Consider the following 11,626-nt stretch of genomic DNA (forward strand, 5'->3'; position numbering starts at 1 on the left):
GGGTGACAGGTTCCCAGCAAGTCCCAAATCTTAAGGCTAGAAAGTAAACTGGTTGAGGCTCTGCCTTCTAGGTCTGCTGGGGTAGAGGTCCTCCTGGACCCACAGGGTGGTGGTCCTGCTCCTATGGTCGTTTTCTGTGGCAGCTCTTGGGTCATACACCTATGGCTCTTGGCCCAGAATTGTACACTGGTCACTTCACTGGTCTGGGGTTTCAAGTTGCTCCACTCCTGTGACTTCACTAGGCATTGCCCCAGTGGTAGCTTTCTCTGGCTATTCTTTCCTGGACCCCAAGACTTTCAGGGTATTATGGCTTAACCATGAGCTGTACCCCCCACAGCTCATGTGTGAGATGATATAAGAATTTTCAGAGATGAAATGACTTGATATGAGAGGTGTAACCTAATCGGTATATTAACCCATTGACATGGATTAACTGGTGTTTTAGTCAACTTCTTTGTTACTCTGACCAAAAGGCCCGACAAGAACAATTTTAGAGGTGAAAAAGTTTATTCAGTGCTTCAGAGCTTCAGAGGTCTGAGTCCATCGACAGCCAACTCCATTGCTCTGGGCCTAAGGTGATGCAGAACAACATGGTGGATGGGTGTGGCACAGGAAAGCAGCTTAGGCCATGGTCACCAGGAAGCAGAGAGAGAGAGTTGCTCACCAGGGACAAAATATATACCTCAAAGGAAAGCTCTCAAAGACATACCTTCTCTGGCCACACTCCATCTACCTAGAGTCACTACATAGTTAATCCCTATCAGTGAATCAATGCACTGGTTAGGCTAAGGTTCTCATGACCCAATCGTTTCATCTGTAAACTTTCTTGCATTATCTCACACATGAGCTTGTGGGAGATACCCCATATCTAAACCATAACAACTTGGTAGTAACCATAGGCAGGTAGAATGTGGATGGAGGAAGTAGGTCACTGGGGGGTGTGCCTTTGGGGTTTATATTTTGTGCTAGGTGCATGAGCCATGGGGACATGGCTACCTTCACCTGGCTTCCTGGTCACTGTGTCCTGAGCGGTTTTCCTCCCAGGCCCTTGTGCCATGATGTTCTACCTCACCTCGGGCCCAGAAGTATGGAGTGTGCCTACTATGGTTTGACGCTCTGGAACCTTGAGCCAAAATAAACTTTTCCTCCTCTCCATTGTTCTCAGGTCATTTGGTTATAGCAATGAAAAAGCTAACTGAAACACTGGGGCATCCTTGGGAGCCCAGGTGAAGGTAGCCATGTCTCCTCGGCTCATGCCACCAAGGTTTACCACCTAAGCCTCCTGGAAGGGGCAGCCACACCTGGACTCAGTAGAGCTGAACCCTGAAGAGGCAAGGAATGCTGTGGTGGTGCTGGACAGCAAGGGCTGAGGCCCTGTGGGTGCGGGTGGCTCCTTCCTTTGAAATCCTTCTTCTCCCTGGGCTCTGGAACTCTGGGCATCTGGTGGGAGGGGCAGCCCCAGTGTTCTCTGAATTGCCATTGGGATCATTCTGCCACCCTCTCAAGTCCACAGCACTTGGCTGGTCCTTACCCATCTCCATGTCGAATGGTCACATTGGCCACACCCTGGTGTCCTCTACGGAGCACATTTTTTACAATAATGTCAGGCTGAGCATTTTCCAAATTTTTAAGTTCTTTTTATCTTTTTAAAATTTGTTCTAATTAGTTATACATGACAGCAGAATGCCCTCTGACACATCATACATAAATGGAGTATAACCTCATTCTTCTGGTTGCACATGGTGTAGAATCACACTGGTCGTGTAGTATATGCACATAGGGTAAAAATGTTCGATTCATTCTACTATCCTTCCTGCCCCTATGCACCCTCCCTTCCCTTCATTCCCCTGTTCCTCGTCCAAACTACCTCTATTTTTCCCTACTCCCCCCACAAATTATTGTGAATTAGCATCCTCATATCAAAGAAAACATTCAGCCTTTGGTTTTTTGGGATTAGCTTATTTTGCTTAGCATAATATTCTCCAGCTCTTTTGATGAAAATTCCATCTTTAAATTCTTTCAGTCTTCCTGTGTTTTGCTATACAGTTTTGAAGAGAAGCCAAGGAGCACTTTCAACACATTGCTTAGAGTTTCTTCAGCCAAATATCATCTTGTTTAACCTGTGCTTCTGTACCCAGCATATCCCGTGTTTAACCTGTGCTGGCTATAAATTGGAATGCCCACAACCCCCATCCTTAGGTTTGATTATTTGCTAGAGTGGCTCACAGAACTCAGAGCAACACGTGGGGGTTTACTGGTTTATTATAAGAGGTATTTACTACAAAGGATGCAGATGAAGAGATGCATAGTGAGAGGCATAGAGGAGGGGAGGTGTGGAGTCTATCCCCCTCCGGGCGTATTACCCTTCTGGAACCTCCATGTGTTCAGCTACCTGGAATCGCCAAACCCTGTCATTTTGAGTTTTGATGGAAACTTGATGGCGTAGGCACAATTGCTAAGAGGTTGGATGGCAAGGCCTGTTTAGACTCATCAGCATTTTCTGCTTGAGGGACATGGGGCAGGACCCCTCTGGAATGAAGAAGATCTTAAGACCTACAATCAGACAAGGCAGGTCAGATTATATTTTTATGGCCAGCTAAAGGAAGAGGGAGATTAAAGAGTTTCTGTAATCTACCTTGAGCAGGAGGATCACAAGTTAGAAGCCAGCCCAGGCAACTTAGCAAGGCCCTGTATCAAAATGAAGAAAAAAAAGCTGGGGATCTAGCTCAGTGGTTAAGTGCTTCTGGGTTCAATCCCCAGTACCACAAATACATACATATATACACACATACACATATATAAATAAAATAGAATACATACTTCCTTGGGAGTGAAGTGATAAACCAGGAACCCATGGTTGATATTAAGATACAAAATGTAACTGATGTGATTCTGCAATCTGTGTATGGGGTGAAGGTGGGAGTTCATAACCCACTTGAATCAAAGTGTGGAATATGATGTGTCAAGAAATTTGTAATGTTTTGAACAACCAACAATAAAAAATTAAAAAAAAAAAAGATACAAAAAACATCACAGGTTATCATCAGCTAGATAGCTTATAAACAATGCAGATTTATCTCTCACAGTTCTGGAGGCTGTGAAGTCAAAGATCAAGGCCTTGAAAGATGTGTCTGGTGAGGACCTGTAACCGCGTTCATAGATGCTGCCTTCGCACCTTCATCCTCAGGGAGGAAGGGGCAAGACATCTCACCTGGGCTGCTTCTATAAGGCACTGACTTCACAAGGACTCCACCCTCATGACCTCATCATCTCCCTTAAGGCTCTGCCTCCTAACACCTTCACTCTGGGGGAGGGGGGTGTTAGGATTTTAACCTATGAATCTTGAGGGGACATAGACATTTAGTACATAAAGAGACCCACATTCCATTGGGCAAAATAGAATTCATGGCTCTTGCCAGCTGCAGGGGAGACTGGGAGATGTTTAGCTGTGTAGTTTAGAGGGCCTGATATTGATGACAATTCACTTTTCTTGCTAGGGGTTGCTTTCCCGAGGGTCCTTTCAGCCTAAACATTAAAAAATGTCCCCTAGGCTCCGTCCATCCCCACCCAAGCCACTGGTCACTGGCTTCTTGCCACCCTCAACCTAATTCTCTCACCTGGTTTCCTGAACTCACCAACCTCTTTCAGGGCCATCATAGTCTTTCCCTGAGGTCTGGCAGACTGAGCTTCTTAGCCTTTTATTTCTTAAGCCTATTTTTTTTTTCTTTTTAAAAGGAGTATGAGGATTATCCATTTAATTAGAGAATTCAACCAAAGCTGTGGATGCTGGAAAAATACACATATTCACAATTTCACAAACTGAAATCTCTATCATTGACTTCCTAGACCAGTGATTCTTTTATGTTTTTTGGGTCTTTCTGGTGGGGCGGGAGTGGGTACTAGGGATTGAACTCAGAGCACTTGACCACTGAGCCACATCCCCAGCCCTATTTTGTATTTTATTTAGAGACAGAGTCTCACTGAGTTGCTTGGTGCCTTGCTTTTGCTGAGGCTGGCTTTGAACGTGCGATCCTCCTGCCTCAGCCTCGAGCCACTGGGATTACAGTTGTGTGCCACCGTGCCTGGTTAGACCAGTGACACACTCTCCTGGGTTGCTCATTAAAAAGGCACATTCCTTGCAGTGAAGCAAGAGCCAGCCTCAGCAACCTAGCGAGGCCCTAGGCAACCCAGCGAGACCCTGCTTTTAAATAAAGTATAAAAAAGGGCTGGGGGATGAGACAGACATCATTCCCCTAAGTACATGTATGAAAACACAAATGATGTGATTCTACTTTGTGTACAACCAGAGACATGAAAAATTGTTCTCTATTTGTGTAATATGAATTGAATTGCATTCTGCTGTCATATATAACAAATTAGAATTTTTTTTAAAAAAGGGCTGGGGTGTGGCTCAGTGGTAAAGCACCCCTGGGTGCAATCCCTCCTACAAAAAAAAAAGCACATCCCTGGATCTCCTCCCAGGATTCCAATTCAGAAGGCATGCCCAGAAATGTGCATTTTGGGAAAATCCTGAAATGGAGGGTAAAGAAGGGCAGTGGGCTTTAAGTGGGTGCCCAGGTGCTCTGCCGGGTGGGTTTGTGCCAGGCAGCCCCTGTGCTCGTCTTCCCAGGGGCCCTGCAGAGCTGAGCTGGCACAGCTTTGTCCCATGCTCTCCCAGTCCCCCGCCCGTAGGAGCAGGACTGGCAGGAGCCCAAGCCAAACACTTAAGACTCATTAGTGAGACCAATGGAGTCTGGGCTCTGCGCTGGGAGGGAGGCGAGGCAGGGGCCTCACTCCTGGGGAAGGCATGTGCGATTGTCAGTGTGGGTAGGGGTCTGTCCTACTCTCCCGCTTCCAGGGAGGATGGCAAAACACACCCAGAGCTTTGGTGAAAAGGCAGGTGTCTGACAAACAACACAGCTGGGACAGTCCTGTTACTCTGTCATGTAGCCCCTTCTCAGTGCCTGGGATTCTCTGAAGTGGCCTTGTAGTGTCCAACGTCACTTGGATGTCTGCATTGGGGAATACTTTGGACAATCAAGCAGGCTGATCCATTTTAGTCAAAGGTGGCTCTAGAGGCAATTTCTGAAGAGTTGAACAAGCTCCAGGAGAGTCGCTAGAAGTGGACTGCCTTCCAGGGCATCACTTTGAAGGCAGCAGCTCCAGTGTCTCTAAAATATTCAAACCCTTTTCTACCTCTTAGAAAGCTGAGCGGTTCCCCCCCCCCCTTTTTTTTAAAAATTTTTGTCATTTTCCTCAATGTTCGTTTATCTTGTGCTGGGAAAAGTGATGCAGAAGTTGCTCATAGATGGAAATGAACCACCAGTGACACTGCAGAAGGATCACAAAGCTTTGGCCAACTAGGGAGGCCTGCCTCATCGCCCGAGGATGGCAGGAGAAGTACCAGAACAAGAGGGACACAGGTACGAGCAGCAGGTCCTGATGCAGGCTGTGGGTGGAGTGGCAGGTCTCCTGCCGGTGGGGGACAGGGTGCAGAACCTGAGGGAGCAGCAAGTGCAGCAGAAAGGGCCACATCCGGCATGGCACATGCCGTCACCTGCTGACCACAGTGGAGTCCAGGTGTGTGAGAAGGTTGGGTCACACCTGGAGAAGGCTAAAGATACAGTGACAGACCTGCTGTCCAACAGCTGGCTTGCATTCTCCCCAAGGATTGGACTTTACTTCTGTTATCCCTACGGTCACCTTATACCCCAGGTACAGGAGGACAGCCCTGATTCCAAGTTCCATCTTGACATGACCAGAGCCATCTTGATCATAACTGCCAATTTGCTTGCCAAGGTGACCCTGGCACTCATTGCAAACACAATAGAACAAACAAAGTCATTAAGATAACTGAGCACATTGTGCTATCCACTGGCATCTGGACTGCTCCTAACTGACAATGGATATGTTCATAGTTTTGAGAAAGGCCAGGTACATTCCACTTGATTGACTGCAGCTCACCTTTGTCTAGTTTACCATATAAACTCCTTCCTCTTGCCTTGGGGAGGGGGAGTCCTGTCTTACTGCCCAAGACACACTTCTATCTATAAGTTCTTAACAAATCACAAGCTATGCAATTCTAGAGCTGTTTCTTTTTTGGTCTATTGACACCTTTTCTTTCTTTCTTTTCTTTTTGGTACTGGGGATTGAACTCAGGGGCGCTTGACCACTGAGCCACATCTCCAACCCTGTTTTGTATTTTATTTAGAGACAGGATCTCACTGAGTTGCTTAGTGCCTTGCTTTTGCTGAGGCTGACTTTGAATTCGTGATTCTCCTTTCTCAGCCTCCCATGTTGCTGGGATTCAAGGCCTGTGCTACCACGCCTGGCACCCCTTTTCTTTCTTTATTTTAAAAACATTTTAAAAAACATTTTTACTTATTTTATTTAGAGACAGAATCTTGCTAGGTTGCTGAGGCTTTCCCCAAGGTTCTTGTTGACAATTCTTGGAGGTCGAATCCAGTCCCAATCCCATTACAACGAGCCATGTCTGAAATCTCTCTCCCTGATGCTCTGCTTCTGCCCTAACAGCAGGCTTTAGCTATGGATGAACTGGGTACCAGGACAATGGAAGACACCTGAGTGGAGCCTATTAGCCCCTGCTGTTCACCCACCTCCCCATGATCCTGGAGCTGGGGTTGATATCTGGGCCCTGGGGGGGGTGGTAGTGGCAGGGTGTCATGGTATGATGGCTGCCCACTGTTTGGCATGTTCTTTCTCTAGCATCCTGTCTCCCAAACGTGGTCCAGTCATCTACAGAGGTCACAGCGCATCCCTGAGAGGGTTAGAGACAGCTCCGGAGGAGGAGAGAGCAGATCAGAACTTATATTCGGCTTCTGACCCTCCTGAGCCTCAGCCTTAAGAAAGGTGTGAAAATAGAGAATCTGCTTTCACAGGACTGTGATCTGTGTGATGGCCATCTAAGTGCCAGGGCAAAGCACTAGCAGGTCTTGTCCTTTTCCTTTGTTAATATGGTAGAAACTAAGGACCACTTGCAGACCTCCCTCCCCAAGGCCAATGACTCAAAGCATGCTCTGATGCTTGGCCTGGAAGTTGGAGGTTGGGACTTTCTTGGGGCCGATTTGCCTCCCAGTCTCTCTCAACCAGAATCCTAAGTTCACCTGGAAGAGCCCTTTGGCCCTTGCAGCTGCCGCCCTGGCCTGAGCCCCTCCCCTGCCAGCAAGTGCTCATCACAGACAGGAAAAATGCTGGCAGGTTTCAGAAACACACCACCCTGTCCTGGGGAGAGTGCCAGGCCCTGGTGGCCAGAGCTGCCTGGGCGCAGAGTGATAAAGTGGGTTTTAATCGCTGTGCAAGGGAATGACTCTAATTATACTTTTATTTATATAGCACTCTGTCTCCAAAGGGCCCTGTGCTCATTCATTCATTATTTTCAAAGTGAAGTTTATTGAATATTTTTCTGATGACAAAAAGCAAAGCATGTTTATTGTAGAACACTTAGAAAATACAGGGAGGTAAAACTAAGAAAAGAAATTGCCGTGATCTCACCACCAAATACAGCTAGCATTTTTTTGAAATGGTAGTGTAGAGTTCTCCTATATGCTCCACCCCTGGTTTTCTGCAAGGTTACTCTCTTATGTGAGTGTGCTAGATACATTTATCACAATGAATGAAACAACATTGACATATCATTATTAACTAAAGCACAGGCTATATTCACATATCCTTCCTTTCTACCCAATGCCCCCCCTTTTTTTTTCTGTTGCAGGATTCCATCCAGGATGTATTACATTCGGTAGTCCTGTCTCCTGGGGTTCCTCTCTTGATTGTGAATTTCTCAGATTGGCCTTGTTTTTGATGACCTTGACAGTTTTGAGAGGTCTTGGTCAGGTATTTTGTAGAATGTGCTTCCATTCCAGTTTGTTAGGTATTTTTCTCTTGAGACTGGGGCTATGGGTTTCTGGGGTGGTGGTCAAATGCCATTCTCACCGGATCTATCATATCAAAGGCATATGCTATGCATGTGATCTATTCTGGTGAACTTTAACTCTGATCAGGTGGTCAACCGAGTGCCTTTTGGTTTTCTCTCCAGGCAGACCATTCTTTCCCTCTCTTACCATACATAGCTCTTTGGAAGGAAGTCACTAACAGGTAGCATTTTCAGTCTAAAGGTCACCCCTCACCACACCATCCCCAAATGAACAAAACCCCACTGAACCCGTCAATTTTGCCAGTTGCGGGGACCTGGGTTCCAGCTCCACTGCTTTTACTTTCTTATTTCTGGTGGTTTTAACTTGTAGGTCCACATTGCCATCCTCCATGGGTCTGCGTTTTTGTTTTCTTGTTCATTAAAAACACAATTATCCAGCACTCACTACATGCCATGCAGTGTGTCATGTGCTTTCAGTGACTTACTAGTCCTCGTCTGACCTCAGGTGATGCTACTTTCTTCACATTAGGCATGACAACCGTGGTGTGTGGTTGTGGAGTAAATTCTCCAGAGTGGTGCAGCCTGGGAATGGTTGAGCTGGAATTCAGCTCCGGTTCTATGATCCCAGAGCCCAGCACTAAGCCAAGCTTGACTTTGTTGGTCCAGAGCATTGAGAAGAGAGGTTTCAAGTGCAGATCAGCCTTGGGTGAGCCCCTCGACATTTCTCTGCCTCAGTTTTCTTGCCTGTTCAATGGGAACAGTAACATTACCTTCCTGTAAGCCTACTGTGAGGATCCAAGTGATTAAAACAATGCTGGGCTTAGGGTAAGCAATCAGTGAAGGTAATTATTATTATTATGCTATTTTTCAATGCCCGTCTGTCCATTAATCTATGCGTCATTTTTGCACACACAATCCATCCATCTGTCTGTCTATCTACCCATCCATCCATCTAGAAGCAGCATGACTTTCTCTCAGCCTTGGTTTCCCCATCCACAGTGGAGGTTAAAACAATAGAAGCTGGGTGCAGTGGTGCACGCCTGTAATACCGGTGACTAGGGAGACTGGGGCAGGAGGATAGCAAGTTCAAAGCCAGCCTCGGCAATGTCGTGAGGCCCTAAGCAACTTAGCGAGACCCTGTCAAAATATAAAATAAGAAGGTCTGGGAATGTGCCTCAGGGGTTAAGTGCCCCTGGGTTCAATCCCTAGTTCAAAAAAGCCCCCAACAACAACAACAGCAATGAAGAAACAAAAGCCACACGCAGTAGGAATTCTTAACCTTTTATTTTTTTATTTCATGGATCCTATTGGCCAGCTGATAAAATGAAATACAGAGAACAATAAAGTAACTACATGTATTGAAATAGAGTTACCAAAATATTAAAAAAAGGAATTTGTGGTATAGTAATTCATATACCTATTTATTAATGCATTGAACAATCACGGCAGGCTCAATTACTATTAGGCTTTTGAGGTAACAGATGTAAACAATGTTTTGAGAATTCTGCAATGCCTGCTGTAAGCCGTGAAAAAAAAAAAAAAACGGATCATTATTCTTGGTGAGAAATGTTAGGTACTCTTAATTCTGCACTGTGGTGTATTGTCTACGTTCATAACAGAATAAAAAAATGGTAATTTCAGTTATAGATTAATGAGCCTTCCCGCCTCCATCCAAGTTCACAGATGGCTGAATTCTTAACCAGGACCTTAGATAAGGAACTGGATTGGAGGATGCCTGGGGTCTTTTCCGGTTCTGTGGTTCCATGTGATTCTGATGGGGAGGGGGTTGTCCGGGTGAGAGGGGCCCTGTGCTCTGAGGATATCCACCCCAGGCAGGCCTACAAAGGGCCTTTCAAGCCTTGGCCTCACTCTCTTGGATGGCTCCCTTCTGGCTGTTTCAGCGTACTGCCTGGCCACTCCCCTGGGGCCTTTGCCCTCCCTGATCAATGGCTGCTGCTACAGATTTATTGACCCAGCCCTTTGTTTTCGGGAAACTGCCCGCCTTTCTCTTGTTAACCCTAGTCAGCCTGGCTCCAGACAGGATGCTTTCGGTGCTCCAGGCTCAGCACTGGGCAAGGTGGACATCAGGAGAGGAGTTGCCTCCCACAGACGAAGGGGCAGCACAGGAGCTGAGCTTCTACCCAGGGGGGTCGGAACTCAAAGGCTGTGCTCTGTCTGGGGTACTAGAAGCTTCTAGCCCTGCTTTACTACTCGTGTGGGTGTAAGACTGTTTCGAGCTCAGGGCTGATTTCACCCAGAGTGAGAGGGAGCTTTGGGGTGCTGGAAAGGTGGGAAGAGACTCCCTTATGTGTGCAGTCCCACATTGCCACCACTAACGACCCCAGCCTGGCCCCCCGAAAGGCTTTTGTTTCGTAATATACAATCTCTAAGGCAGTGCTGATTCTTCTGACCTTAAGACATTCTTAGCTTTTATGCAGAGGGCAAGGTGAATGCACTTAAGGGGAACTGAGGGCAGGAGACCCTGCCAGGGGAAGCGGAGGTACTCACCAAACTCCCCAGTTCAAGCCAATGCAACAGTCATTTCATTGAGCCACCTGTATGCTTCATGCTGGGGCTATGGTGATGAGTCAGGTACAGCCTTGTCTCCAGGGTCAAAGTCTGGTAAAGAAGATGGCTATAGAAGATAAATCAAAATAGAATGCCGTAGAGATTCTAGTGGCAACATGTGCACAGTAGTTTCCCCTTATTTGTGGCTTTACTCACCATGGTTTTAGTTACCTGTGGTCAACTATGGTCTGAAAATATTAAATGGAAAAATTCCAGAAATAAACCGTCATTACCTTTAAGTTGCTAAGTAACATAATGAAATCGTATGCCATCCTGTGCCACCCTGCTTGGGATGTGAATCATCTCTTTGTTCAGTGTATCCACATAGTATGCACTACCCTCTTGTGTCAGAGGGTCGGAGGAAAGATGGCATCTCAGGCAGGGGGTTCAGCCAGGGCAAAGGCTGTACAAATGTATGACTAAAGACAGACATTTGAATTAGGTTGCTAGAGCTGCTATGACAAAAATGCCAAGAACTTAACAGAAATTAATTTTCTCATGGTTCTGGAGGCTGGGAATCCAAGATCAAGGTGTCAGCAGGTCTGGTTTCTCCTGAGGCCTCTCTCCTTGGCTTCCAGATAGTTACCTTCTCACTGTGTCCTCGTGTGGTCTTTCCCCAATGCATGAGATCCCTGGTGTCTCTTTGTGTAAGTCAATTCCTCTTCTTATAGGGACACCAGCCTGATATTGACTTAGTCACTGCTTTTTAAAAAGGTCTTATCTCCACATACGATCACATTCTAAAGGACTTGGGGTTAGGGCTTCAACATATAAACTTTGGGGAACATAATTCGGCCCCCAACAGGAGTTGTCTTTGGGAAAAGGAGACATGGTCCTTGGTGGCAGGCAGTGGTGCAGGCAGAGTTAGATGAGGCAAGGCCTTGAGGTGGATCTGGGTTTCCCACTGCAGGACTTCACACTGCTGGCTCCTGGTTCTGACCCTGGGAGGCAAAGGAATGCAAAGGCTCTCATCTTTTGTCCCCAGTGCTCCTGCAGTTTTGGGAAGAGTGAGGGCTCTCAGGCCCATGGAACCCAGGGCTGGTCACTGGGGCCACACCCTAAGTGGAGCACGGCCCTCTGTCTAGACTCCACGGAGTCCTCACCCAGCTGGGTGGGTCCTGGAAACTTACCAAGTGGGAAACCTGCCTGGCTTCCAGAAGCTCC

The sequence above is a fragment of the Marmota monax genome, unplaced genomic scaffold (genome assembly GCF_021218885.2).
Source record: "Marmota monax isolate L192 unplaced genomic scaffold, Marmota_monax_Labrador192_F-V1.1 WCK01_AAM20220418_F8-fsc00038, whole genome shotgun sequence".
NCBI classification, from domain to species: Eukaryota; Metazoa; Chordata; class Mammalia; order Rodentia; family Sciuridae; genus Marmota; species Marmota monax.